Here is a 25,189-nt window from a genome sequence, read left to right as displayed (position 1 = left end):
TCCTGTGCTTTCAAATGAGCTTATCTGCCTTATTTGTCATGGTAGTCAGGTGACATGAGGAGTGATCAAATTACAACTAGTGATTAGACACAAACAAGGGGGAATTAAACCGTTTAAAGAGACACTGAAGCGAAAAAAAATATATGATATAGTGAATTGGTTGTGTACTATGAATAATTACTAGAAGATTAGCAGCAAAGAAAATATCCTCATATTTTTATTTTCAGGTATACAGTGTTTTTTTCTAACATTGCATCATTCTCTAATATGTGCAGATTACACAACACTCAGCATTCAAAATGATTCTTTCAGAGCAGTCTGTGAACTAATGAGCTCTCCTCTGGCAGAGAAAAAGTAATTAGTTCACTTACAGTTGAGATAATAAAAGTCAGATAACAGCCCTCTCCACCACTTTGAAAGTCGTAGAGATTAATGGCTTTTTTGCATAGAGATAACAACTAGAGTTTCTTAAAGCAGGCCATACACTGGCTCGATTCACGGCCGTTTCGACAGCAGATCCGATCCTGGGATCGAATCTGCTGCCAATCGCTTGCGCTAAACGCACCCGCCGATCCGATTCCCTCCCGAAATCGGATCGGTCCGTCGATCGCGCCGTGCGGGAAATTACCCTCGATCACCCGGCGGTAGGAGCGCGTCGCTTGCGGCGTACGATTCGGGCCCGATCCGAGCATGTATACATTACCTGAAGCTGGCTCCGGGGTCCTCTTCTCCTCGCTGCACCGCATTTCCGCATGTTCCAGTGTACGCTTATACTTCCTGTGTCACTCCGGTGACCAGGAAGTTGAAATAGAGGGCGCTCTATTTGAACTTCCTGGTCACGGAGTAACACAGAAAGCGCCGGGATGGAGCAAGAACAGCGGTGCGGTGCAGTGCGGAGAAGACGCCCGGGAGCCAGCCTCAGGTAATGTATACGGGGGGGGGGGGGGGACAGGCGGCAGGAGCAGCTGAACAGATTGTGATCGGTTTCAGGCTGAAATCGATTCACAATCTGTTTGCAGTAAAGGCAGCCATACGATCCCTATCTGATCAGATTCGATCAGATAGGGATCTGTCAGCTGGTCGATCTAATGGCACATCGACCAGTGTATAGCCACCTTAACTCTTCCTGTACTGGAAACAATTAGACTGATATATCTGATCTTAATGTTTTATTTCTTAGCTGTACTACACATACAAATCATAATATCATCATTTTGTTTTCGCTTCAGTGTCTCTTTAAATTCTCTAAATACATACAGGGTGCATTTCTCTGTTTTCCTTTTGTCCTGTGCAAGAGTTCAGGTCCACTTTCGCAGTTTATTGCATCCACCCCAAGAGGCCTTAACGAGTACCTAGTAAAATATACCTTGTGTATTACCCCACTCTGTAGAATCAAACAGTGTACACTTGGCAGATTTCCTCTCCCTTCCTATCATGCCTTTGGGATAGAAAAATAAAGTAAAGCTCGCTAACATTAATATAGATTCTTTAAACCTTATAACATTTTGGAAAAGTTTCACATTTAATAATAAATGTTCTTTTTTATTGAACTTGTAGAATCTGCAGCTCCCTTGGACTTTGGAGCCCCTGCAGCGCCCCCTGCTGACCTGAGGGAAACACCACCTGGATCTCCAGCACGTGTGTATAATCCTAGAAGGCGCCTTCTGGTAAGAGATTTTGTTTCCATATTTTTAATTAGGATTCGCATAGAAAAGCTCCAGCGATGGGTAACCTTGTCACACGAAGATGGGCAAAACACTGCTGAAGGAGTCTAAGTAGAGCTTTGTAGTACTGTGTCCCATTAGCTGAAAGTAAAAACTCAGAATTCTGTACATCTATCTTTTACAGGAATATTTCCAACGGCGTTCGCAGCAGCAGCAGCTGGAGCAGCTGGAGGAGGAGGAGGACCAGCCGGAGGAGGAGGAGCAGCCTGAGGAGGAGGAGCCAGTGGAGCCATCGCCCAGCACCCCTGGAGAGATGGCCGAGTGCTGTGATGATCAAAAGAAGGTGAGCCAATGTCTTCCTAACAGAATAGAGTTAGGTGTGGAGAGGGAGGAAGTTAGTGTTAGGTGGGGAGAAGGGGGAGGTTAGTGTTAGGTGTGGAGTGATTGTAAGATAGTGTTAGGTGTGGAGGGGGGGGGGAGATTAGTGTTAGATATGGAGAGGGGAAAGATTAGTGTCAGGTGTGGAGAGGGGGGAGTGTGGTGTAAGGTATGGAGAGGGAGGAGGTTAGTGTTAGGTGGGGGGTAGTATTTTGTAAGGTATGGAGAGGGAGGAGGTTAGTGTTAGGTCGGGAGAGGGAGGGTTAGTGTTAGGTGTGGAGAGATGGTAGAATAGTGTTAAGAATGTTAGGTGTATGTCAGGGAGATTAGTGTCGGGTTTGGTGGGGGGGGAGTATGGTGTAAGGTATGGAGAGGGAGGAGGTTAGTGTTAGGTGGGGAGAGGGGGGATTATTGTTAGGTGTGGAGAGGGGGGGGGGGTATGGTGTAAGGTATGGAGAGGGAGGAGGTTAGTGTTAGGTGGGGAGAGGGGGGATTAGTGTTAGGTGTGGAGAGGGGGGGGGGTATGGTGTAATGTGTGGAGAGGGAGGAGGTTAGTGTTAGGTGTGGAGAGGGGGGTTAGTGTTAGGTGTGGAGAGATGGTAGAGTAGTGTTAGGTGTATGTTGGGGGAGATTAGTGTTAGGTGTGGAAAGGGGGGGAGTATAGTGTAAGGTGTGGAGAGGGAGTAGGTTAGTGTTAGGTGTGGAGGGGGGGGGGGTAGTGTTAGGTGTGGAGAGATGGTAGAGTAGTGTTAGGTGTATGTTGGGGGAGATTAGTGTTAGGTGTGGTGGGGGGGAGTATGATGTTAGGTGTGGAGAGATGGTAGAATAGTGTTAGGTGTATGTTGGGGAGATTAGTGTCAGGTGTGGTGAGGGGGGGGGGTATGGTGTAAGGTATGGAGAGAGGGGATTAGTGTTAGGTGTGGAGAGGGAGGAGGTTAGTGTTAGGTGTGGAGAGGGAGGAGGTTAGTGTTAGGTGTGGAGATATGGTAGAATAGTGTTAGGTGTATGTCGGGGAGATTAGTGTTAGGTGTGGAGGGGGGATTAGTGTTAGGTGTGGAGAGGGAGGAGGTTAGTGTTAAGCGTGGAGATATGGTAGAATAGTGTTAGGTGTATGTCGGGGAGATTAGTGTCAGGTGTGGTGAGGGGGGGGGGGAGTATGGTGTAAGGTACGGAGAGGGGGGAGGTTAGTGTTAGGTGGGGAGAGGGAGGATTGGTGTTAGGCGTGGAGAGATGGTAGAATAGTGTTAGGTGTATGTCGGGGAGATTAGTGTCAGGTGTGGTGAGGGGGGGGGGGGGGGAGTATGGTGTAAGGTACGGAGAGGGAGGAGGTTAGTGTTAGGTGGGGAGAGGGAGGATTAGTGTTAGGCGTGGAGAGATGGTAGAGTAGTGTTAGGTGTATGTTGGGGGAGATTAGTGTTAGGTGTGGAGAGGGGGGGAGTATGATGTTAAGTGTGGAGAGATGGTAGAATAGTGTTAGGTGTATGTTGGGGAGATTAGTGTCAGGTGTGGTGAGGGGGTAGGGGGGTATGGTGTAAGGTATGGAGAGGGGGGATTAGTGTTAGGTGTGGAGAGGGAGGAGGTTAGTGTTAGGTGTGGAGAGGGAGGAGGTTAGTGTTAGGTGTGGAGATATGGTAGAATAGTGTTAGGTGTATGTCGGGGAGATTAGTGTTAGGTGTGGAGGGGGGATTAGTGTTAGGTGTGGAGAGGGAGGAGGTTAGTGTTAGGCGTGGAGATATGGTAGAATAGTGTTAGGTGTATGTCGGGGAGATTAGTGTCAGGTGTGGTGAGGGGGGGGGGAGTATGGTGTAAGGTACGGAGAGGGAGGAGGTTAGTGTTAGGTGGGGAGAGGGAGGATTAGTGTTAGGCGTGGAGAGATGGTAGAATAGTGTTAAGTGTATGGCGGGGTGATAAGTGTCAGGTGTGGTGGGGGGGAGTATCGTGTAAGGTATGGAGAGGGAGGAGGTTAGTGTTCGGTGGGGAGGGGGAGATTAGTGTTAGGTGGGGAGGGGGAGATTAGTGTTAGGTGGGGAGGGTGGGATTAGTGTTAGGTGTGGAGGGGGGGATTAGTGTTAGGTGGGGAGGGTGGGATTAGTGTTAGGTGTGGAGGGAGGGAGTATGGTGTAAGGCAGTGTTTCTCAACATTTTATTGGTATATACTCCTTTCAAATCCCTGTACTCACCAAGTACCCCCTGGCATAGTAAATATTATCACAAGTACCCCTTGACAAATATATATTTAATCATTGTACAAGATAATTGGTTCTAAACAATTTTCATGCATTTACTATTGCTTTTAATTAGCTAAAACACTAATTTGGTGTTGTGTAAATAAGATTTATCATTTTCTAAAACTCTAAAGGAACCCATACACTGGTTGATTTCAGCCATCGATTGACAGCAGATTCGACTGTTCTGATCAAATTGGCTAGATACAGATGCAGCAGGAAGCATGATCGATCAGTTTCCGGCCGATTTAAATCAATTTGCTTGATCGGTCCGGATGGAAAATCTAGATCAATCGGCTTCTGGCAGCAGATCGATGACCCATAGAGTTGCATTGGATCGAATGGTGCAATAATGCATTTAGATTCGATTTTCAATAGATTTCATTCTGAAATCTATTGTAAATGTGTTCCTAGTGTTTGGCACACATCAGATAGATTCCTGTCAGATTGAATCTGACAGAAATCTACCTGATGGTCGAATCTGCTGCAAATCTATAAGTGTATGGCCACCTTTGTTATTCTTGATTAAATATATCAAGCCTGAGTACACCCTGGAACCATCAGAAGTAACCCCTGGGGTACATGTACCTGTTATGATCCCATGCAATGCAACAAGTGCAGAGCATAAGAATTGCATGGAGTGTGGTTGTCACTGATATGGAAATACTGAGAACAAACCAGGATGATGTTTAAAGGTTTATTTGTGAGAATTGCAATATATAAATACACACACACACACATACATGTGGATAATGCAATACTGGCAACACAAGTGAACTGTACAAGAATTTGTATGCAAAGGATACAGGAGGAGATTATCCCAACCCAATATGTATATACAAGTGCTCCCTGCATATACTGGGATATGCAGAGCAACCAGTGTATATACACAAGATCTGTGTGCACACAATCCCTAAACCCGCTTAGTAAGTATGTACAACCTATTTACAAATATATACACAGAGCATATGACCAGGCAATATAAACAGACAAACAGCAGGCAGTATGGATAGTCAGACAGGCAAGGGTCAATATCAGAGAACAAACGCAGTACAAATAATCGCAAGGCAAAGGATCGTCAGGAAAAGCCAAAGTCATACAAGGTAAGCAGATAAAGATACACAGGACCGAGGTAACAAGAACAGGATGGGCTAGCACTCAGGCTAAATAGCAACGATGAACTAGCAAAGCTTGATTCTCAGATGCTGGCTTATATCCTGTGCAGAGGAATCAGGTGATGCGGATTTCCTCTCCTTAGCAATGTCCAGGTAATGCAGTTCTTGAGGAGGTTTGTCCCCTGCTGGTAAAATAGGAGGAACCACATGAGTATTACCAAAGTCTTATGAAGACAGTGGAGACCTCTGCTGATGACTAGAGGAAGTCCATGTAACAAGTCACCAGCAGATATGGATCGTAACAGTACCACATGTTGAGAACCTAGGGTGTAAGGTATGGAGAGAGAGATGAGGATAGTGTTAGGTGTAGATGGGAGAGAATAGTGTTAGGTGTAGAGAGATAGTAGGATAGTGTTAGGTGTATGTCGGGGGAGATTAATGTTAGCTGTGTGTGGGGGGGAGGGGGGAGTATAGTGTAAGTTATGGAGAGATGAGGATAGTGTTAGGTGTAGATGGGAGAGAATAGTGTTAGGTGTAGAGAGATGGTAGGATAGTGTTAGGTGTAGAGAGATGGTAGGATAGTGTTAGGTGTATGTCGGGGGAGATTAGTGTTAGCTGTGTGTGTGTGGGGGGGGGGGGAGTATAGTGTAAGTTATGGAGAGAGAGATGAGGATAGTGTTAGATGTAGATGGGGGGGATTAGTGTTAGGTGTAGAGAGATGAGGATAGTGTTAGGTGTGGGGGGGAAATTAGTGTTAGGTGTGGAGAGGGGAGAGGTTAGTATTAGCCTTGGAGAGGGGGAAGGATAATATTCAATTTAACCAAAGCTGCTTGTTAAAAAACAAAAAAGGGTAAATAGTTTAACTGGATCCAAAACGGTAAATAACAATTTAACCGGAGCCGTTCGTTAAATAGCGGTAGCGGTTTGCCGCTGCTTAGCAGGTGCTCATTTTTGCCCGCGCTTTCTGTATCTGCTTCGCTGCGGAAGATATCGTCACTGTATAACAAATAATTATAATAATACTAATAATCCCTCATTATTATTATTTATATAGCGCCGACATCTTCCGTAGCGCTTCAGTATATATAGTCAAGAGAGAGATGTGTGCCATCTGTCTCGCAGATATGCAGGAGGAGGAGAGGGTGAGGTAAGTAATGTACTGCTCATGTCTGTTGTACATTTCTATTGTTTTTGTGGTGTTCATTGTTACATATATCTCTCTGCAGACGACTTCCCTGCAGCCACCACTTCCACCAGGCCTGCATCAACCGTTGGCTGAGGGAGAGCCGAACTTGCCCTCTCTGCAGACGGAGCATCACCGCACCCCATCCATGAAGGACATCTGAGGCGTCGCTGGATGACAGGAAGTATTCAGGACTTCTTTTATATATTGTTTATAGTTTCTATACTGGGGGGAGGAATGGGGAAGGGAGGTAAGGGACACATTTGCTACCTGTACTGGGGGGCATAATGAGGGGCCTATGGAATACTGGCTGCTCAATTTCTAGGGCCAAGGGGGGAGGGACATCAACTCTAGGGGGCTCTATTACCAGTGAGACTGGATGCCTAGGAGCAGGGAAGAGATGTAGTGTGTGCAGATCCCCGCTGTACACTCTGCATGTGCTCCCCCACCACTCTCTGGCTACCTAAATGGGGGGGGGGGGCACTCTGGCTACCTAAAAGGGGGACACTGTGGCTACCTACAGGGGGGCACTCTGGCTCTCTACAAGGGTGTTTTCTGGCTCCCTATGGGTAGGACATCGCTTCTAGATAGCGTAATTACTAGTGAGACAGGCTGCCTAGAAGCAGGTAGGAGATGCTGCGTGTGCGGATCCCCGCTGTGCACTCTGCATGTGCTCCCCACCACTCTCTGGCTACCTGAATGGGGGAAAATTATGGCTACCTAAACAGGGGAGGGGGGGGGATTCTGGCAACCTATAAAGGGGGGAGGGGAGAGCACGCTGGCTACCTATACTGGGGGGGGGGGGCTGCATCTGGCTACCTATACAGGGTGGTGGGCTACCTCTGGCTAATGGTGTTGATCCAGGGATTTTATCTGACTGCCATATTTGGAGTCGGGAAGGAATTTTTTCCCTTTTAAGGCTAATTGGCCCATGCCTTGTAAGGGTTTTTCGCCTTCCTCTGGATCAACTGGGTTACGGGATGGTACAGTTTTGTACTTTTTCTTTATTTTGTATTTCAACTATGTATTTGTATTTCCTTCTTTCTCTTATAATATATGTATTAAACTTCACCCGTGTCTGTGTTTTTATTCCTCAGATAAAAGTGTGACTAGGTACAAATGATTAATAGATTGAAGGGTAATTACCACTAATATCACTACCACAGTCTATGGCCATTCTGGCAATTAGCCATTTTTTATACAATCGACTACCCAAGTTTTGTCCCAGGTTGCCACCAGCAACCATAGTAAAGCTCTTTAGTGGTAATCAGCCGATTTGTTGGCACACCTGCTCCTCGATGGAGGCATTAGCTCTCCAAAAATCATTTACAGGTTTAACCGGTTCAGCACCGCAGTCCGAAAATCTCATGCATCCGAGCAACGTACACCTCCCATTCATTCGCCTATAGCTTTATTGCTACTTATCACAATGAATTGATCTATATCTCGTTTTTTCCGCCACTAATTAGGCTTTCTTTGGGTGCTACATTTTGCTAAGAATTATTTTTTTCTAAATCTATTTTAACAGGAAGATTAAGAAAGAAAGTAAAAAAATTCATTATTTCTCAGTTTTTGGCCATTATAGTTTGAAATTAATATACGCTACCGTAATTAAAACTCATGTATTTTATTTGCCCTGTTGATCTGTCCCGGTTATTACACCGTTTAAACGATGTCCCTATCACAATTTATGGTGCCGATATTTCATTTAGAAATAAAGGTGCATTTTTTCAATTTGCGTCCATCACTATTTATAAGCTTATAATTTTAAATAATATAATAACATATTCTCTTGACATGCATATTTAAAAAGTTCAGACCCTTGGGTAACTATTTATGTTGTTTTTGTTTTTTTTAATTGTATTTTTTATTTTTAATAAAAAAAAGTGTATGTTTGTAATTTTTGGTGTGGGAGGGAAACTGTTTATTTTAAATGTAAAATAATATTTTTATTTTTATTAAAAATGTATGTTGGTGCAGTTTACAGTGAAAAAAGTCCTGGATGCGAACGATCTCGCATCCAGGAACTTAAAAGCAGGAGAGATGTTTCCTGGGGGCAGAAATACCGCGCTCTCTGGAGAGAAAGCGTCGGTATTTCTGCGGGGAAGATAGATCGGTGAATGTGAATTATATTCCCATTCACTGATCGGGGGGCTAGCGGCGGGCAGCAGGAGCACGCGCGGGGCCGCGCCCGATCGCGCGCACCAGCCGGCGGCAGCAGCAGTGCCTATCTGGACGAGGAAGCTCGTCCAGATAGGCCGAACTGGATAGAGGGAAATGGTTAAAAATGGTTAAAAAGATTTTGAAAGGTGAGAAAACTTAGTTCAAACACAAGACAGACCAAGTAGTATAAACGTTCAGATACTTGGTCTATTTTGTGTTTGAGGTAAGTTTTCATGTTTTTAGTTTCAATAGATTTTTATTGAGTAACCAATAAAAGAGATCATTACAGATACAATAATCCAGCTGGTTCATTGGTGTTATTTTATGTTTACACGATACAAACAACCATCTATCTGCGTCCTATAGTGTACATCAAGTAATAGTGCAGATTCAAGCTAGGATAAACAAACAACAGCGTAGTATTATAAATTTCACATTATCGAAGGGACTCTAGGCTACCTAAAAACAGTAAACGGCGATTTACTCCTAAACTGAGAGCACCTTGACCATAAACATATAACCCCCGATATGTAATGTTACCAACCTTAAGTGCACATTAATAAAGATGTTAATCATCAAGGCCTACCCAAAGATGTGGTGGTCTTGGGACAGCACTAAATAAAGGCACCAGATGGTTATTCTATTTAAGAGGAGAATGGGCGGGAGAAAGCCAGAAAAGATGAAGAAGAGAAGGGAGAAGAAGAAGAAAAGGACCTACCAGGGGCCAGAGCTCAGTTCAGCAGATTCATCAGAGGCGAAACAGAGACTCATAGGGTCCCAAGTGAGGGTGGAGGCAGCACATGAAAGTACTGAGAATACAGGGGTTCCCACACTTTTTCAAATCTAGCTACTGTATCAGTATGGATAGCTAACATTTTGTCAAAGAACATAGCCTGCCCCAAACGATGTAGTACCGATTTATATGAGAGGGTAGGAGTTCTCCATGAGGCAGCTATGACTTGCTTGGTTGCAGAAAAGATATGTGTTATTAGCTTAAATTGCTTCGACGAAGATCCTTCCGGCTTGAACCCCAGTAAAGCTACTTCAGGGGACTTTGGAAAGGAGCCTCCAGCAATTGAATAAATGAACTGATAAACTCTGTGCCAAAGTCTCCTTGCCTTGAGGCATTTCCACCACACGTGCAGGTATGAGCCCTCCTGGGGACAGCCACGGAAACAACGCGCAGAGTTTTTATTATTAAACTTAGCCAGCCTGTGTGGTGTAAGATACCAACGGAACAACACCTTAATATTCGTCTCAATCACATTCGAGCAAATAGAAGATTTGTGCACATTGTGCCAAAGTACATCTAAGTCCTCTTGGTCGAAGTTAAGATTAATTTCTTGTTCCCATTTTTGTATATAAGAAGGTTTATTATTCTTAGGGGGGGCAACCAAGCAAGCATACATGGAAGAAATCATACCCGGGGCAGTGGGATCCTGGTAACATCTATGCTCAAAGGGAGTATGGGTTAACAGGGAGTCTGCTCCTTTGATTACAGTTTGTACAAAATGTTTTACTTGCAAATATCTGAAAATCTCCGATCCTGGTAAATTCCTATTCTCAGTTAATGTTTGAAAAGGTTTAATACCCATATCTGTGACTAAATCGTATATCAAGGTAAGGTTAGCTTCTTTCCATTTAAGGAATGCTTTTGCATCGTTTTTGCCAGGAGGAAATAGGGGGTGCCCCACAATTGATGTTAAAGGTCTATGGGGAGACATTAAGGGGCTTCTTTTCCTTATGTTATCCCAGACTTTAAGAGAGTGTAGGATAATCGGATTATGCAATTTCCCTCGAGCTTGAGGATCGGCCCATAATAAATTAGAGAGTAGCAGTGGATAGCAGCTTTCCCGTTCCATAAGCACCCATTTAGGAGGATTATGAAACGTATGCCATAGAGCGGCTTGAGCTACTTGCGCAGCTTGGTAATATTTAGTAATGTTGGGGATCCCCAACCCCCCTTCCGATTTTAGTCTGTATAGCACTTGCTTAGCTATTCTGGGTTTGGTGTTTCCCCAAACATAGGAATTAATTGCGACTTGTAGCTGAGCAAGAATATTCTGGGTTATGTGAACCGGGAGAACTCTAAAATAGTATAGGAGCTTTGAGAGAATCACCATCTTTACAGCTGCTATCCTACCTAACCATGATATGGAGTACTTCTTCCAACTTTCCAGGAGAAGTTTGAGTTTATGTAAGAGGGGGGGGGGGGGGGATAAAATCGTGTCAACGAAATACCTAAGTATGTGAGTTTAAAGGGTTCCCACTGAAACTCAAAGCTCTCTTGCAATCTCCTAACAAGAGAGTCATCCAAAGTAACGTTTAAAGCTTTTGACTTTTTACTGTTAATGCTAAGGCCTGAGAAATCTTCAAATTGCGTTAGTAATATTGACAGGTTGGGGAGAGAGATCAGAGGGTTAGATAGAGAGAGAATTACATCATCAGCATAAAGGTTAATTTTATGCTGTACCCCATTAATGTTCATACCTCCTATATCAGACTGTTTTCTAATCATGGCCGCCAGTGGCTCTATTGCCAAGGCAAACAGCAATGGAGACAACGGGCAACCCTGGCGAGTACCCCTAGAAATAGAGAAACGCGAAGATTTAAAGCCATTATATTGGATAAATGCCTGAGGGCCAGAATACATAGCTTTGACCCAGGACAAGAAGTGGGGACCAAAACCCCACAGATCAAGAAGATGAAAGAGATATTTTCAGGACACTGAATCAAAGGCTTTCTGTATGTCAAGCGACAACAACATTATTGGAAGATTTTGATTATGGGCAGCATTGATTATATGTAGCAGGCGTTGCACGTTGTCTCCAGCTTGTCTACCCGGCATGAAGCCAGCTTGATCTCCATCTATCAGGCCTTCTATTACAGAGGATAACCGGGTGGCTAACACCTTAGCTAACAACTTTAAAGGGATACTGTAGGGGGGTCGGGGGAAAATGAGTTGAACTTACCCATGGCTTGTAATGGTCCCCCGCAGACATCCTGTGCCTGCGCAGCCGCTCAGCGATGCTCCGCCCCCCCCTCCGGTTCACTTCTGTAATTTCTGACTTTAAAGTCAGAAAACCCCTGCGCCTGCGTTGCCGTGTCCTCGTTCCCGCTGATGTCACCAGGAGTGTACAGCACAAGCCCAGTATGGTCTGTGCCTGTGCAGTACACTCCTGGTGACATCAGGGGAAGCGAGGACACGGCAACGCAGGCGCAGGGGTTTTCTGACTTTAAAGTCAGAAATTACAGAAGTGAACCGGAGGCGGGGCCGGAGCATCGGTGAGCGGCTGCGCGGGCACAGGATGCCTGCGGGAGACCATTAGAAGCCCCGGGTAAGTTCAACTCATTTTCCCCCGACCCCCCTACAGTATCCCTTTAAGTCAATGTTTCGGAGGGAGATGGTTCTATGATTTGTCCACACTGTGTTAAGTCAGTCCCTGGTTTAGGAATCATGCATATACTGGCTGTATTGCTTTCACTTTTAAAGTGAGCTCCATGCAATATACTATTAAATGCATCACATAAGGGTGAATCCAACAGGCCCAAATAAGTTTTAAAATATAAAAGCAGTAAAGCCATCCGGTCCAGGCCGTTTATTAAGAGCCAGGGTTTTGATAGCGTTTTTGACCTCCTCACCTGTGATATCCCCCTCCAACCTGTCTCTATCAGCGAGATCTAGCTTAGGAAGGTGAAGCCCTCTAAAGATATAATTAAGTAAGTTAGTGTTGACTGCATTAGGTCTGTTATATAGGCGCATAAGATTATCTCGAAAGACTTCCACAATTTTGGCGGGGTTAGAGGTGCAAGAAGTTTGGCCGTTTTTGAGACAAATAAGAGGCTTTTTCAGTTCAGGGAATTTTAACCTACGAGCTAAGAAGGTATCAGGCTTGTTGGCCTTAAAGGGACTCCGAGCTCAGAGTAAAAATAAAGTTTGAACTTACCCGGGGCTTTCTCCATCCCAGCCCTGGTCGGGACGTCCCACGCCGGCCTCCTGGCTCTTCTCCCGGTGGCTGTCCGCATAGCGCGGACAGGCCGGTCCCCCGGGCGACACTGGCGAGTGTCGGGCCTTCTCCTTCCGTATACGTCACGAATGACGTCACGACGGCGGCCGGCGTGACAGCACGGCGCATGTGCGATTAAACCACGCATGCGCCGTGCTGTCACGCCGGCCGCCGTCATGACACGCGGCGGCCGGCGTCGGAGTCACTTTAAAAGCAAACTTAAATCACTGCCAACATAATTGTTTTTCAGCTTGTAGAGAAAAGGAGAGATTGTAAGCTTCTCTGGCTCTGTCCATTGCAAATTTATCAACATCTGTCCCAGATTGTTTGTATAGTTCAGATTTGTCCAGTAAGTATTTTTCTAAGGCCAGTTGTTGTTTTGCCATCTCTCGTTTTTTCCTAGCTGCAACCTGTATAAAATGACCTCTCAACACAGCCTTATGGGCTTCCCAAACAGTCAAGTGTGTAAGATTCTCATCAGCTTTGTTAATCTCAAAATATTCGGAGATCGCCTCCTTAATTTTTAGCTTGATAGCTGGGTCAGAGAGCAAAGCTTGGTTCAACGACCAAGAGCGTTCTGGGGGTCTGGCTGTAACAGAGTCCAGGACTAACAAAATTGCATCATGGCCGGACCATGGGACCTGTAGCACCTTAGAGAGCCGCAACTGTGGCAATAAAGCAATAGAGATAAAGCCATGATCTATCCTGGAAAAGGACTTATGAGGGGCAGAATAGTGAGTAAAGCCTTCTTTAGTAGCATGTAACTCTTGCCAGCAGTCCGCAAACTTACGCGTCTTCAGAAGGTTCCTCAATAATTTGGCATTTTTACATTCCGAAACATCCAAATTATTCAAATCCTTCGGATATCTATCAATGAGAGGGTTAAGACACATGTTAGAGTCCCCACAAAGCACCACAGGTCCCTTCGCATGTATATCTATCATGTGCAGTAGGTTGTTGAAAAAGGGAGTCTGATTCTTATTTGGAGCATAATATGTTACAAATGTGATATTGTCCAGTATTGCCCCACTAAGGATTATGAAGCAACCACTTGGGTCCTTAATTTCCTTGCTACAGATAAAGTTAACGGCTCTTCGGAATGCTATAAGAACACTTCGTTGTTTCACATTGTCACTGGCTACATACACTTGCGAGAAGGTTCTGTGGAAGGATTTAGGAGCACATTTTCGTAAAAGATGAGTTTCCTGCAGACAGAGCACATCTACGTGCGCTGACTGGAAGAAATTAACTGTTTTAGTCCTTTTCACAAGATTATTAATACCTTGAACATTAAAGGAAGCAACCTTCAACCCCATGACCTAAACTGTGTAGAGCACAGCATTTGATTCATATAATGTGAGATTTTAGAGCCAAAGTTTCAATGAGAGGAGGTTAGCAAGAGCCCAAACCCCTGGCAAGTCCTGAAGAATGAAAGTAGAAAAAAGACAGAAGAAGAAAGGAAATCAAGAAAAAGAAACACAACAAATGGAGTAATGATATACTGGTAGGTGATCAGAGGCGCCAGCAGAATAAAATAATATAAAATTGTTAAGAATTGCCGGGAGGGAAAGTGGTGGACTTCCCCTCAATAATTAGACACCAAGGTCTGTCATCGAATCAAACGAATACATTTATTCAATAGTACCCCAAAATCTGCAACGCGTTTCGTGGGAGCAGACCCACTTCTTCAGGCAATAAAACGGGGACAACAAACACAGCAATCAATGTGCAGTGAATTTAGCACCTCTGGGTGCTAAATTCACTGCACATTGATTGCTGTGTTTGTTGTCCCCGTTTTATTGCCTGAAGAAGTGGGTCTGCTCCCACGAAACGCGTTGCAGATTTTGGGGTACTATTGAATAAATGTATTCGTTTGATTCGATGACAGACCTTGGTGTCTAATTATTGAGGGGAAGTCCACCACTTTCCCTCCCGGCAATTCTTAACAATTTTATATTAATTTTATTCTGCTGGCGCCTCTGATCACCTACCAGTATACTTGAGTCCACCCCAGGTGGAGGGGTGACCCTACCCTATTTTTTCTGATCTACAGAGAGTGACTTCTTAATCCTGAGTGAGGACAGGTCTAATCTCCTCACCTGCCTATACAGTGGTTGCCTGAGCGGTAACCCATGTTTGTGAGTATAACCATCTCACCTATTCATTTCCCTTCGTATCTCTGACATACTACACCATATTGGGCTCTCGATTTCTCTCTTTTTTACAAAATGGAGTAATGAGGCTGTCTGCATCCCCCCTGCCCTTGCGGGGAGCAGAGAACCCCATATAGACCCTAAGTATAGGGTCTGAACTGATGTTGTTAGACATCAAAAGTCCTGTGAAGTATCCCATACTCTGGGAGACTGTTTAGGATCCTGAGAGGCATGTTATCTTGGGGAGCAAGAACACAATAAAGGCTCTTTTTTGATTTTTATTAACAAGGGGAGGTCCCAGGGCTCCGGCCCCACCGAATAAAAATCTGAGAAGGGACCGAAACATCAGGACCCCCAACCATCAACCTGAACCTATAACAACATATGTGCATCCCGAAACCCAGTTGCACTCACTGCGAGTTTGGCTTGTTAATTAGTTAATCAATTACATGTACACTCACTGTCTGTCTGTGCATACAGCGCAGCCCAGGTAGAGCTGACAGTACAAAAAAAGGGAGGGTAGAGGGGAAACAAAAGGGGATGGGGGAGGGGAAACAGAAGGGGAGGGAGGGGAAAGAGGGGGAGGGGGGTGGAGAGGTGGGGGGGAGAGGGAGGAAGGGAGCGGGAGGGGGGAGCAGGAGGGGGGGGGCGGATGGGGGGGGAGGTGGGAAAGAGGGGGATCCCCTGCCTGCTTAACCACGAGCGACTGAAAAAATGATATATTCACACAACAGTTGTCGTATCATAAATTAATAAGCACTAATTACGCCTAATATTTTCCATAGTCAACAATGTTATGTAGATTAAACCTGAGATTCAGCCTACCTTGGCCTGCCTACATATTATTAGATTGAATGGGGATAGCAAAACGGGGAGTACCAACACATACTCCTATATTACAGTAAGATCCTTGATGAACTCCCTAAACAACTTGCTAAACATTAGGTTGCAATTAACAGACAAACTATATTCAAGCCGGCTATAAAGAGTTCCATAACCCCGCGAGATAGTTAAACTTAACAGGCATTTTTCTAAGTGCCCCATCGTACATACTAGCAATTGGCAGTTTGACTAGGGAATGAACCTTTCCGTAAGAAACTGGTTCAATAAGGCACTGTCAAAAATGCGATGCGGTAGTCATTGTTTTCAGACTTCAAATAGTGCAAACATAGCACGAGCGACCCGGTGCCAGCACTGCTATTATCGCCTTCTTCTTGTAGGAGCCAGTCGAGTTTTCTTGTTTTTAATCATGTGTATTACCCCATAATTTCCGGGGTACCTCTTTCCATTAATATGAGGAGCTACATACTGGGTATAATTATAATACATTTTTCAAGTGTATTTATATTGTGTAGGTGTGACAAGATTGAATAAAGCTTGTACAATCAGGTTGTATGTGTATAGCTGCTAGTCAGTATAATGATATATACCATTTTTTCGGACCATAAGACACACCTTTTCTCCCCCAAAAGTGGGGAGAAAAAGTAATTCCGTCTTATGGACCAAACGCAGGTAGTCCCCATGTTGGGGTCTCCCTGCACTGTGCTTCTCCAGCCTGGTGCAGAGTAACCCGCAGCAGAAGCAGCAGCTCACCTTCTCCAGGAATCTTTACGTAATGAGTGGCGTCTTATCTGCCACATGGCACTCATTACATGGAGGCGCTCAGAGCAGGTGAGCTGCCGCATCTGTTGCAGGTTACTCTGCACTCTGCTGGGGAGAACAGGAGGGTCAGGGGGACACATTGGGGACAGGTACAGGAGGACACATGGGGAACATAAAAGGTACAAAGGAGACACACAGTATACACAGTAGCCAGAGCACGAATTACAATAAAACCACTGTAATTCAGGTGCGGTCAATAACCGAACCCCAAATTACATGGATGAAGGAAGAAATTAGGTAATTGGCAGGGGAATATACATTTTATATTGCCCATGATTACCTAGAACAGGGAGAGCCATCTTCTGGCTTCGAAGCTCCCCATGAGGGCTCCTGTCACATGACAGTAAGTCTCCCGCGATCTTGCAGGGAGTTTGAAGCTGCAGGTAAGTCATGAGGACTGTTGCCCAAGCCAAGAGAGGTGTCTATAGTTATTATAAGTCACTTGTTTGTAGTGGAACCGCACTCAAATGGCCAAATCCCCAAAACCAGGGACTAGATGTGCTGGACCTTCCCTCTGGGTACCGCCAGAGTATATACAGCAAGGCAAACGATTAAGGTCCGCACAGTCTTAAAGTCTGAAGACTGTGCGGACCTCAATCTTTTGCCTTGCTATAGTTATTATAAGTACACTTCTAACTCCTACTTTGCTGTCCAATGCATGCTCTGCGTGGGAGTTGGGGGACCCAAACATTAGCCAAATCTCTAATTTCACCCACAGATAATCCAATTACCCAACTTATAGCTCACAATTTTTGGTATAAAAGGTTGGCTTATCTGCGACTCGAGTATTATACTGTAAGATAATCATCATGACAGCCTAGCAACTGCAATTTTTAAACTGATTATCGATTGTAGACTCCATTCTGCTCTCAGTTCATGTTTCCTTTAAATATCACTGAGTATAAAAATATATGTAGTAACGGGATGTCTGGAAACGGACAGATTTTTCAAACCATTATACTATGAGATGCGGAGCTGAGAGAGGGCTGTTGCACACCAAAAACTGCTAGCAGATCCACAAACGCTAGCAGGTTTTGAAGCAGATTTTCAGAGCGATTCTAGGCATGTTTAGAGAGAGTTTCTAAACATGTTTAGCGTTTTTTGGAGCGTTTCTGTGTAGCAGATTTTATATTTTGTTACAGTAAAGCTTCTGTAACAAAAACGCTTAGAAAACCGCTCTGATCTAGCGTTTTTCAGAGTAGTTTTCCACTTTCCTATACTTTACATTGAGGCAGGAATGCCTCAGAAATCTAAAAAATGCTGCAGGATCCAAGTTTGCGTTTGGGGGAAAAACGAACCGATCTGGTGTGCACCTTCCCATTCACATTCATTAGCCAAGCGGTTTTCCACCAGCAAGCGTTTTACGCTTAGAACCGCTCTTGGTGTGCACCAGCCCGGGCTGTCCACATCTCCAAACTCCTCCATTGCTGAGATGTACATCTTCACCTTTAGGGTTATGAATACACATCTTACCTGCCTGTGAAGTCAGAACCTCTCAGCTAGCTCAGGTTGTCAACCATATTGCCTGAAATATTATGAATGTGTCTTTTAACCCATGTTCCTGTACAGTAGAGGCATAGCACTGAGGTGCAGGTCTCATTAGAACATTTTCTGCCAAGGTCTGCCACTGTATCATTCCATGGTAACATGTAGTGAAAATATTTCCATATTTTTAAAAAGACATTCCTCATGTAGTCATTGCCAGGGCAGTTTCTAGGCTAAATTGCACCCAGGGCGAGGGTGTAAAAATTGTGCCCCCTTCCCCCCACCCCTGTGGATTTGGGAACCCTTACTCTTTAGGGACAGAAACACAGCCACAGGTCACAAGTAGATCTGCCTACTTTCTAGTGACCAGCCACTCATCCAGGAGGAAGCAAGAAAACACCCAGGTGAGGAGAGCCCGGAAAGCCGACTCCTCCATGGGTGCCGCGCACTGACAGCCTGCAGTACCGCTACAAGACATCAGGTGTCATCACGTGGTGGTGACGTGATGATGACGTGAAGTCTGACGCAGGCAGCCTAGGAGGAGTCAAGGCAGGTGATCGCGCTGGTAATCTTCTTTCTTCTTCCATTTGGCTGCACCGCGCGTCACCAGCTCCCTAGCGGTAATGTCCTTCTGCCTGCGCCCCCCTTCATCTACTTGCTGGTCTGCGCCCAGTGCGGTCGCCCTGCCCGCACTGCCCAAGAAACGGCCCTGGTCATTGCACAGCTGATGGTCCTCAGCACTGTCATTGGCAACAAATACTCCTAATCCAAGTAGCAGAGCCGGGACAAGGTCCTCCAGCACCCAAGGCTGAGACACCAAAGTGTGCCCCTCCATCCCTCCCACCCCAGCTGTCACACACTGATTGCTATTATACTAAGAGGGCCACAGGGCCCACAACCTCCCCAACACCTTAATATCTAGTTATTTGGCTTGCAGTCACTGATATGTATCCCCTTTTCTTATTTCTTTCTGCTTCATACACAATTAGGAATGACAGCTGAATGAATTTTGCGCCCCCTCCTACGCTGCGCCCTGAGGCTGGAGCCTCTCCAGCCTATGCCTTGGCCCTGACAAGTAGGCCTGGATTTACATCACAGGAGCCTATAGGCACAGATGTCCTGGCACCCTATACTTCCCCCTCCATGAACCTACAAACACCCACCACACCGCAAGTGTGCTGGCTGGCCCAGCTGTCACTTTTCCCTTACTTCCCTTGCCCATCATAGGTAGCTACAGGTGCTCCTTAGTATTAGCTAACCAGAGGTGCCCTCCCTGGAGATAGCTGCTAGTAGAATGTCGGTAAAATTACCGATATTTTGCTGTTTGGCAATGGGTAGTATAATAGTAGAAAATCAGTAATTTTTAATAGTACTTTACTATCGCAAACCCTAATCCTACTCTGCCTTGAACCCTCCCTCTATTGATGCCTAACCCTAACCAAACTAACCCACCACTATTTCCCCTAAAATCTGTGCTGCCTTCACCACTAAAACCTCCCTCCACAGATATCCACTCTGCCCAAATACAAAATGTATTGGGTCCCGCAGGTGCCCAATTTACCTCCTAGGTGCCACTAAAGCTGCAGTTAACATTGTGGTCTGTCCTGCGCTCATTTTACCGAAGCGCCGCTGGTGCCCAAATGACCTGCTTGGAGAGAGCCGTGTCACTGAAACATGATTCTGATATCAGCTTGTAACTCATGGTACCCTTGGATTCAGGGCCAGATTTACCAAAAGATACTGTAGGCTCATGCCTATAGGCGTCTAATGATGGAAAGATGGCTCACTCTCCTCAAGTGCTTCCCTCCTTCCCTATGCAGAGCCCCAAGTGGAGCATAAATGAGATATTACTCACCCAGCTCTCGGCATTCCACTGACGAGATCTCCCTTCAGTCAGGGGCACCACTAGCTACCAAATACCTGGGGGCACCTCGAGCTACTTCTGCCAGAGGTACACTGAGTGTTAAGGGACACACCTAAACCAAGCAGGGGAAGTAAGGGAGAAGTGACAGCGCGGCCAGCCAGCACTTTTAGCTGTGACTTTTATATATGTTCCATTTGAGCAAGCACTGTTTGTAGGCAGTGCTGATCTATTTGATTGTACACACCGAACTCTCAGCATTCCACTGATGTGATCTACCTTCAACTGGGGGCGCCTCTAGCTACCTAATACTTTGGGTTGCCTTTAGCTACTTAATACTGAGGGCACCTTTGCCTACCTAATACTGAGGAGCACCTGTAGCTGCCTATGATGGGCAAGGGAAGTAAGGGAGAAGTGACAGCTAGGCTAACCAGCAGACTTGCGGTGCAGTTTAGTGGGGGGTTGTTGATTCATGGATGGTGAAATCTAGGGTGCCAGCCAGCACATTTGTGCCTATAGGCTCCTGTTAGGTAAATCTGGGCCTGACTACCACCATAGCTCCCAACTGTCCCTCTTTGGGAGCCCTGTCCCTCTTTCCTCCTCATTTGTCCCTCTTTCAGCACTTTGTCCCTCTTTCTATGTAAATATATATATTTAGCTAGTAAAAAATGAGTGTGATTGACTCTAAACTGTATTCCAATCCTTTAAATTGATATATTACTAATTTTAAAATGTTAATATGAAGGTAAATGAACCAGGATAGAAAGGACCAGTGTGTGGTCTTAATTATAAAACAACATATTTTTGTTATGAAATCTTTATGGTATGCGTGACTAGGGGTGTGACGAGGGCGTGATCAGGGGTGTGGCAGGGGCGTGGCTTAAGTGTCCCTCTTTTTCATCTCAAACCGTTGGGAGGTATGCTACCACTACTCCTGTGCACAGCTGCGGCCCTATATAGGAACAAGAGTGGCCAGCCTGAAATTATGAAACCTGGTGGCACAGGACAGTGGGGTGAGTTGGGAAGAGGGACGGGTGTGGTAGCCTGCATACATCTTGCAGCATATAACACGGACTGCAGGGTCAGCTATGCGACGCCTCTGCTAGGAGCAGGGAGACAGGGGGCTTCCATTACAGGAGATTGAGGAGGAGGACACTAGGGATTTTATTAGAGGGGGCGAGATATGTGACTATAAGCAATGGAATCCAGGATAGTCCTGGACAAGTCAGGATGGTTGGGTGCTATGTAGATGGGTTCTGTTTGGTACTGTGCTTGTGGTATATTAGTTAACTTTCTAACATTTCAGGACATGAATTTCACATCCAAATTGGCCCTCCTGTGCATTCCAAGGAGTGAAATCCACGTCCCCAAGTTAAAATCACAGCCATGTGCTCCCATGCGTGCACGCGCGCTCCCGTTGTTTCCAAAGGTGTAAGGCTCATGAACGCTTGTGCATTCATCTAAAAGTTGATGACTGCTGCTAATAGCAGCACTTATTCATTTGAACAGAAGAAATATAAACAGTTAAAAAGTAAAAAAAAAGTATTACAATGACAGTGTCGCCCTCAAATAAAAAAGTGCACCGATCTCCTATGTAATTAACCCTTTGTGTCACCTATACTTAGCCTTAAAGGGTTTATTTCCTTTTAGGCTACTTGCACACCAAGACGTTGCGTTAGGTGCTACGTTAAGGTTGCGTAACGTGCACCTAACGCAGGGCCTGGTGTTCTTCGATGTGGACGTCAGAGTGAGCCACGTTGTGCAGCTCACTCTGGCGTCCGTGATGCCGTGATGTATACTCTTGGACGCATGCGGCATCACGTGGTCCCGCCGGCCAATCGCCGCACAGAGCGGCCGCACCAGGAAGTAAACACTGCACGTCACAACGTGCAGTGAATATTAATTAGCCATGTGCCTGGCCGCTCTCCGCTTCTCCCCAACATGACTGAGCATGTGCAAACAGTCTAATGCGGCTTAAGCCGCTGTAACGCTATAGTATGCTGCACTTTCGGAAGAACGAGCAGCGTTACATGTAACGCAACGTGGGCAGTGTGAACATTGCTGTGCGTTGGGGGAGCGTTACAGGCTGCACTAACGTGCGCCTGTAACGTCCCTGTGTGTAAGAAGCCTTAAGCAATACCAGTTGTCTGGCTATACTGCTGATCTCTTTGGCTGCAGTAGTGCCTGAACCACACACCAGAAACAAGTATGCAGCTAATCCAGTCTGCCTTCAGTCGGAGCACCTGATCCGCATGCGTATTTCGGGTCTATGGCTTATAATATTAAAGGCAGAAAATCAGCACGATAGCCAGGCAATATGCATTGTTTAAAAGGAAATAGATATGGCAGCCTCAATATCCCTCTCGCTTTAGGTTCCCTTTAACCTTCCTGGCGGTAAGCCCGAGCTGAGCTCGGGCTATGCCGCCGGAAGGCACCGCTCAGGCCCCGCTGGGCCGATTTGCATAATTTTTTTTTTGCTGCACGCAGCTAGCACTTTGCCCCCCCAGACCCCGTGCGCTGCCTGGCCAATCAGTGCCAGGCAGCTCTATGGGGTGGATAGGAATCCCCTTTGACGTCACGACGTCGATGACGTTGGTGACGTCATCCCGCCCCGTCGCCATGGCGACGGGGGAAGCCCTCCAGGAGATCCCGTTCTTTGAACGGGATCTCCTGATCGCCGATCGCCGGCGGCGATCAGAGGGGCTGGGGGGATGCCGCTGAGCAGCGGCTATCATGTAGCGAGACTTTGTCTCGCTACATGAAAAAAAAAAAAAAAATTAAAAAAAAGATTTGCTGCCCCCTGGCGATTTTTTAGCAAACCGCCAGGAGGGTTAAGATTAGTGGACATCTGTAATGGCTTCCACCTGTAGCGATCTGATGCGATCGCTAGAGCAACAGTTCTGGGACCCAACCTTGTACAGATGCATCACTGTGCTGTTGCCTAGCAATGTATGTACAACACTGGGGTCCCCAAACTGCACGCCATAGCGATCACAAATCGCTACAGATGCACAGGCTAGTGATAATGGTAAGTTATATTCCCAACTAGTGATGGAATAGGGCATGTAGGGTATACATGTAACTGGGAAAAGACAAATACTATGTGTTATAACTGTGGCACTTGCCAGGTGAAAGTTGTGCAAAAATTTTCTGCATTTTCGTTTATTTTTTCTCCATAAAATGCTTATGAAATTAAATAATTATTGAAAACAAATATTACCAAAAGAAAGCCTAGATTGTCCCCCCAAAAAATATATGTGTATCGCTTTGATGGCATAAGTAATAAAAAAGTTATTGCTGTATTAGTAGCATCAGCTGAAATGCCAAAATTGTAAGGAATATAGAGAGGTAAAAACAAATGAATGCGAAGTGGGTGATGCTAGGTGCACTCTTAGCAGAAACGCAAGCGTTGCAGAAAACACTGCGTTTTTGCCGCTAATAGAAGTCTATGGGCCGCAGGAAAAAACGCATATGCGTTTTGTATGCGTGCATTTAAAAAAAAAACATAATATGCAAAAACGCATCAAAAACGCACATAATGAAAGTAAATGGGAATGCAAGGTATGTGTTTTTCATGCGTTTTCCGTGTGTTTCTATATACGTTTCTTTTTTATTGTTTAATGATTTACTTCTGCTTGCTGTTGTCTTCCTAGTGATTAGCATAAAACGCAATTGAAAAACGCATACAAAAAGCATTAAGCGAAACAGAAACACATTGAATTGCATGCAAAACGCTTGAAAAATGCATCTGCGAAAAAAACGCTAACGCAAACGCACTAAAAATGCAGTAAAAACGCAGCAAAAACACACACAAAGAAAATGACAGAAAACGTGACCTTTTACGCAGTGTTATGTGTGCACTCAGCCTCAAAAATGACATGTTTTAAATTATAACCGCTGTATTCACCAGTGTCAGACTAGAATTGCTTTAAAAGAAAGAAAAACAATCTGAAATGGCAGTTATTTTATTTCTAGCTGGGGAGTGCAGATCCGTTTACAAACAGCCTTTGCTGAGCTGACTTTGAACATGTCAACACTGTTGAGATGTAAATTTGAAGCAGTTCCAAAGTGGAAATCTTCTGCAGTTTTGAATCTATCTCAAAATGAAGGAATATCAAAGTGGAGGCTTTTTGGTCCATTGAGGCACCTGTAGTTGTAGTCCTACTGCTGCTGTGACAGTTACAAGCGTGAGACCGGCAGTTACAAGAATGAGACCAACAGTTACAAGCATGAGACCGGCAGTTAGACTGTCACTCGCAGAGAGATCACCGACCGATACAGACGTGTGAGACTCAGCAGAGCAGATACTAGCGTTTGATCTTGAATATACAGAGACCAGAGATGCAGAACAGGACAGGGTGAGTACTGGAAAGATGACTTTACAGGCCTGAGTCGTTTGCTGGCCACACCTAGGGGAGGAGCTGACACACCACACCCCTCCACACTGGCCTGATCAGGTTTAAGGTGGCCACTAATGATCCAACCTTTTTCATCCAATCTTACCATTTCTATGTAATATAAGGTAACTGCCTGAAGTATCCATTCAGTATATTCACTCAATTTACCCTTATACTACATAGATTTGGTAAGATTGGATGAAAAAGATTGGATCATTAGTGGCCACCATTAGGGAGGGAAATTCAACTGCCAGGCCTTTGTCACACCTCCAATTACATCCTTGCAACATATTCAATCACTGTTCCTGCTACATCCACACCCCTGCTACATCCCAGTGCAGCCCCATCACAGAACCAGCATCTAGTCACACCTCTGCCACACCAAGCAGTCAGACCACAGAACCAGCATCTAATGACACCTCTGCTACACCAAGCAGTCACACCACAGAACCAGCATCTAATGACACCTGTGCCACACCAAGCAGTCACACCACAGAACCAGCATCTAATGACACCTCTGCCACACCAAGCAGTCAGACCACAGAACCAGCATCTAATGACACCTCAGCCACACCAAGCAGTCAGACCAACCAGCCACACCAAGCAGTCACACCACCACTCCAACTACATGGCTATTAGCAGTGGCTGGATAGTGTACTGATTAAGGCCACTACCTTGGCGCTTTCTGTTCAGTAAACCAGCACCTATAACACTGCAGAGTAGCCCATTGTAGTGGATGCAGCTCTCAAATGATTTGAGTCCAACAGGAGAAAAGCACTATACAGTACAAATGTATTGTTATTATTGCTATTATTGTTATTATTATTGTAATTATTATTATTATTGTTATTATTATTATTGCACCCCCACCACGCTTCTAATCTCACCTCTGTTAG

This window comes from Hyperolius riggenbachi, chromosome 3, assembly GCF_040937935.1.
Source record: "Hyperolius riggenbachi isolate aHypRig1 chromosome 3, aHypRig1.pri, whole genome shotgun sequence".
Taxonomy (NCBI): Eukaryota; Metazoa; Chordata; class Amphibia; order Anura; family Hyperoliidae; genus Hyperolius; species Hyperolius riggenbachi.
This window is presented reverse-complemented; position numbering follows the sequence as displayed.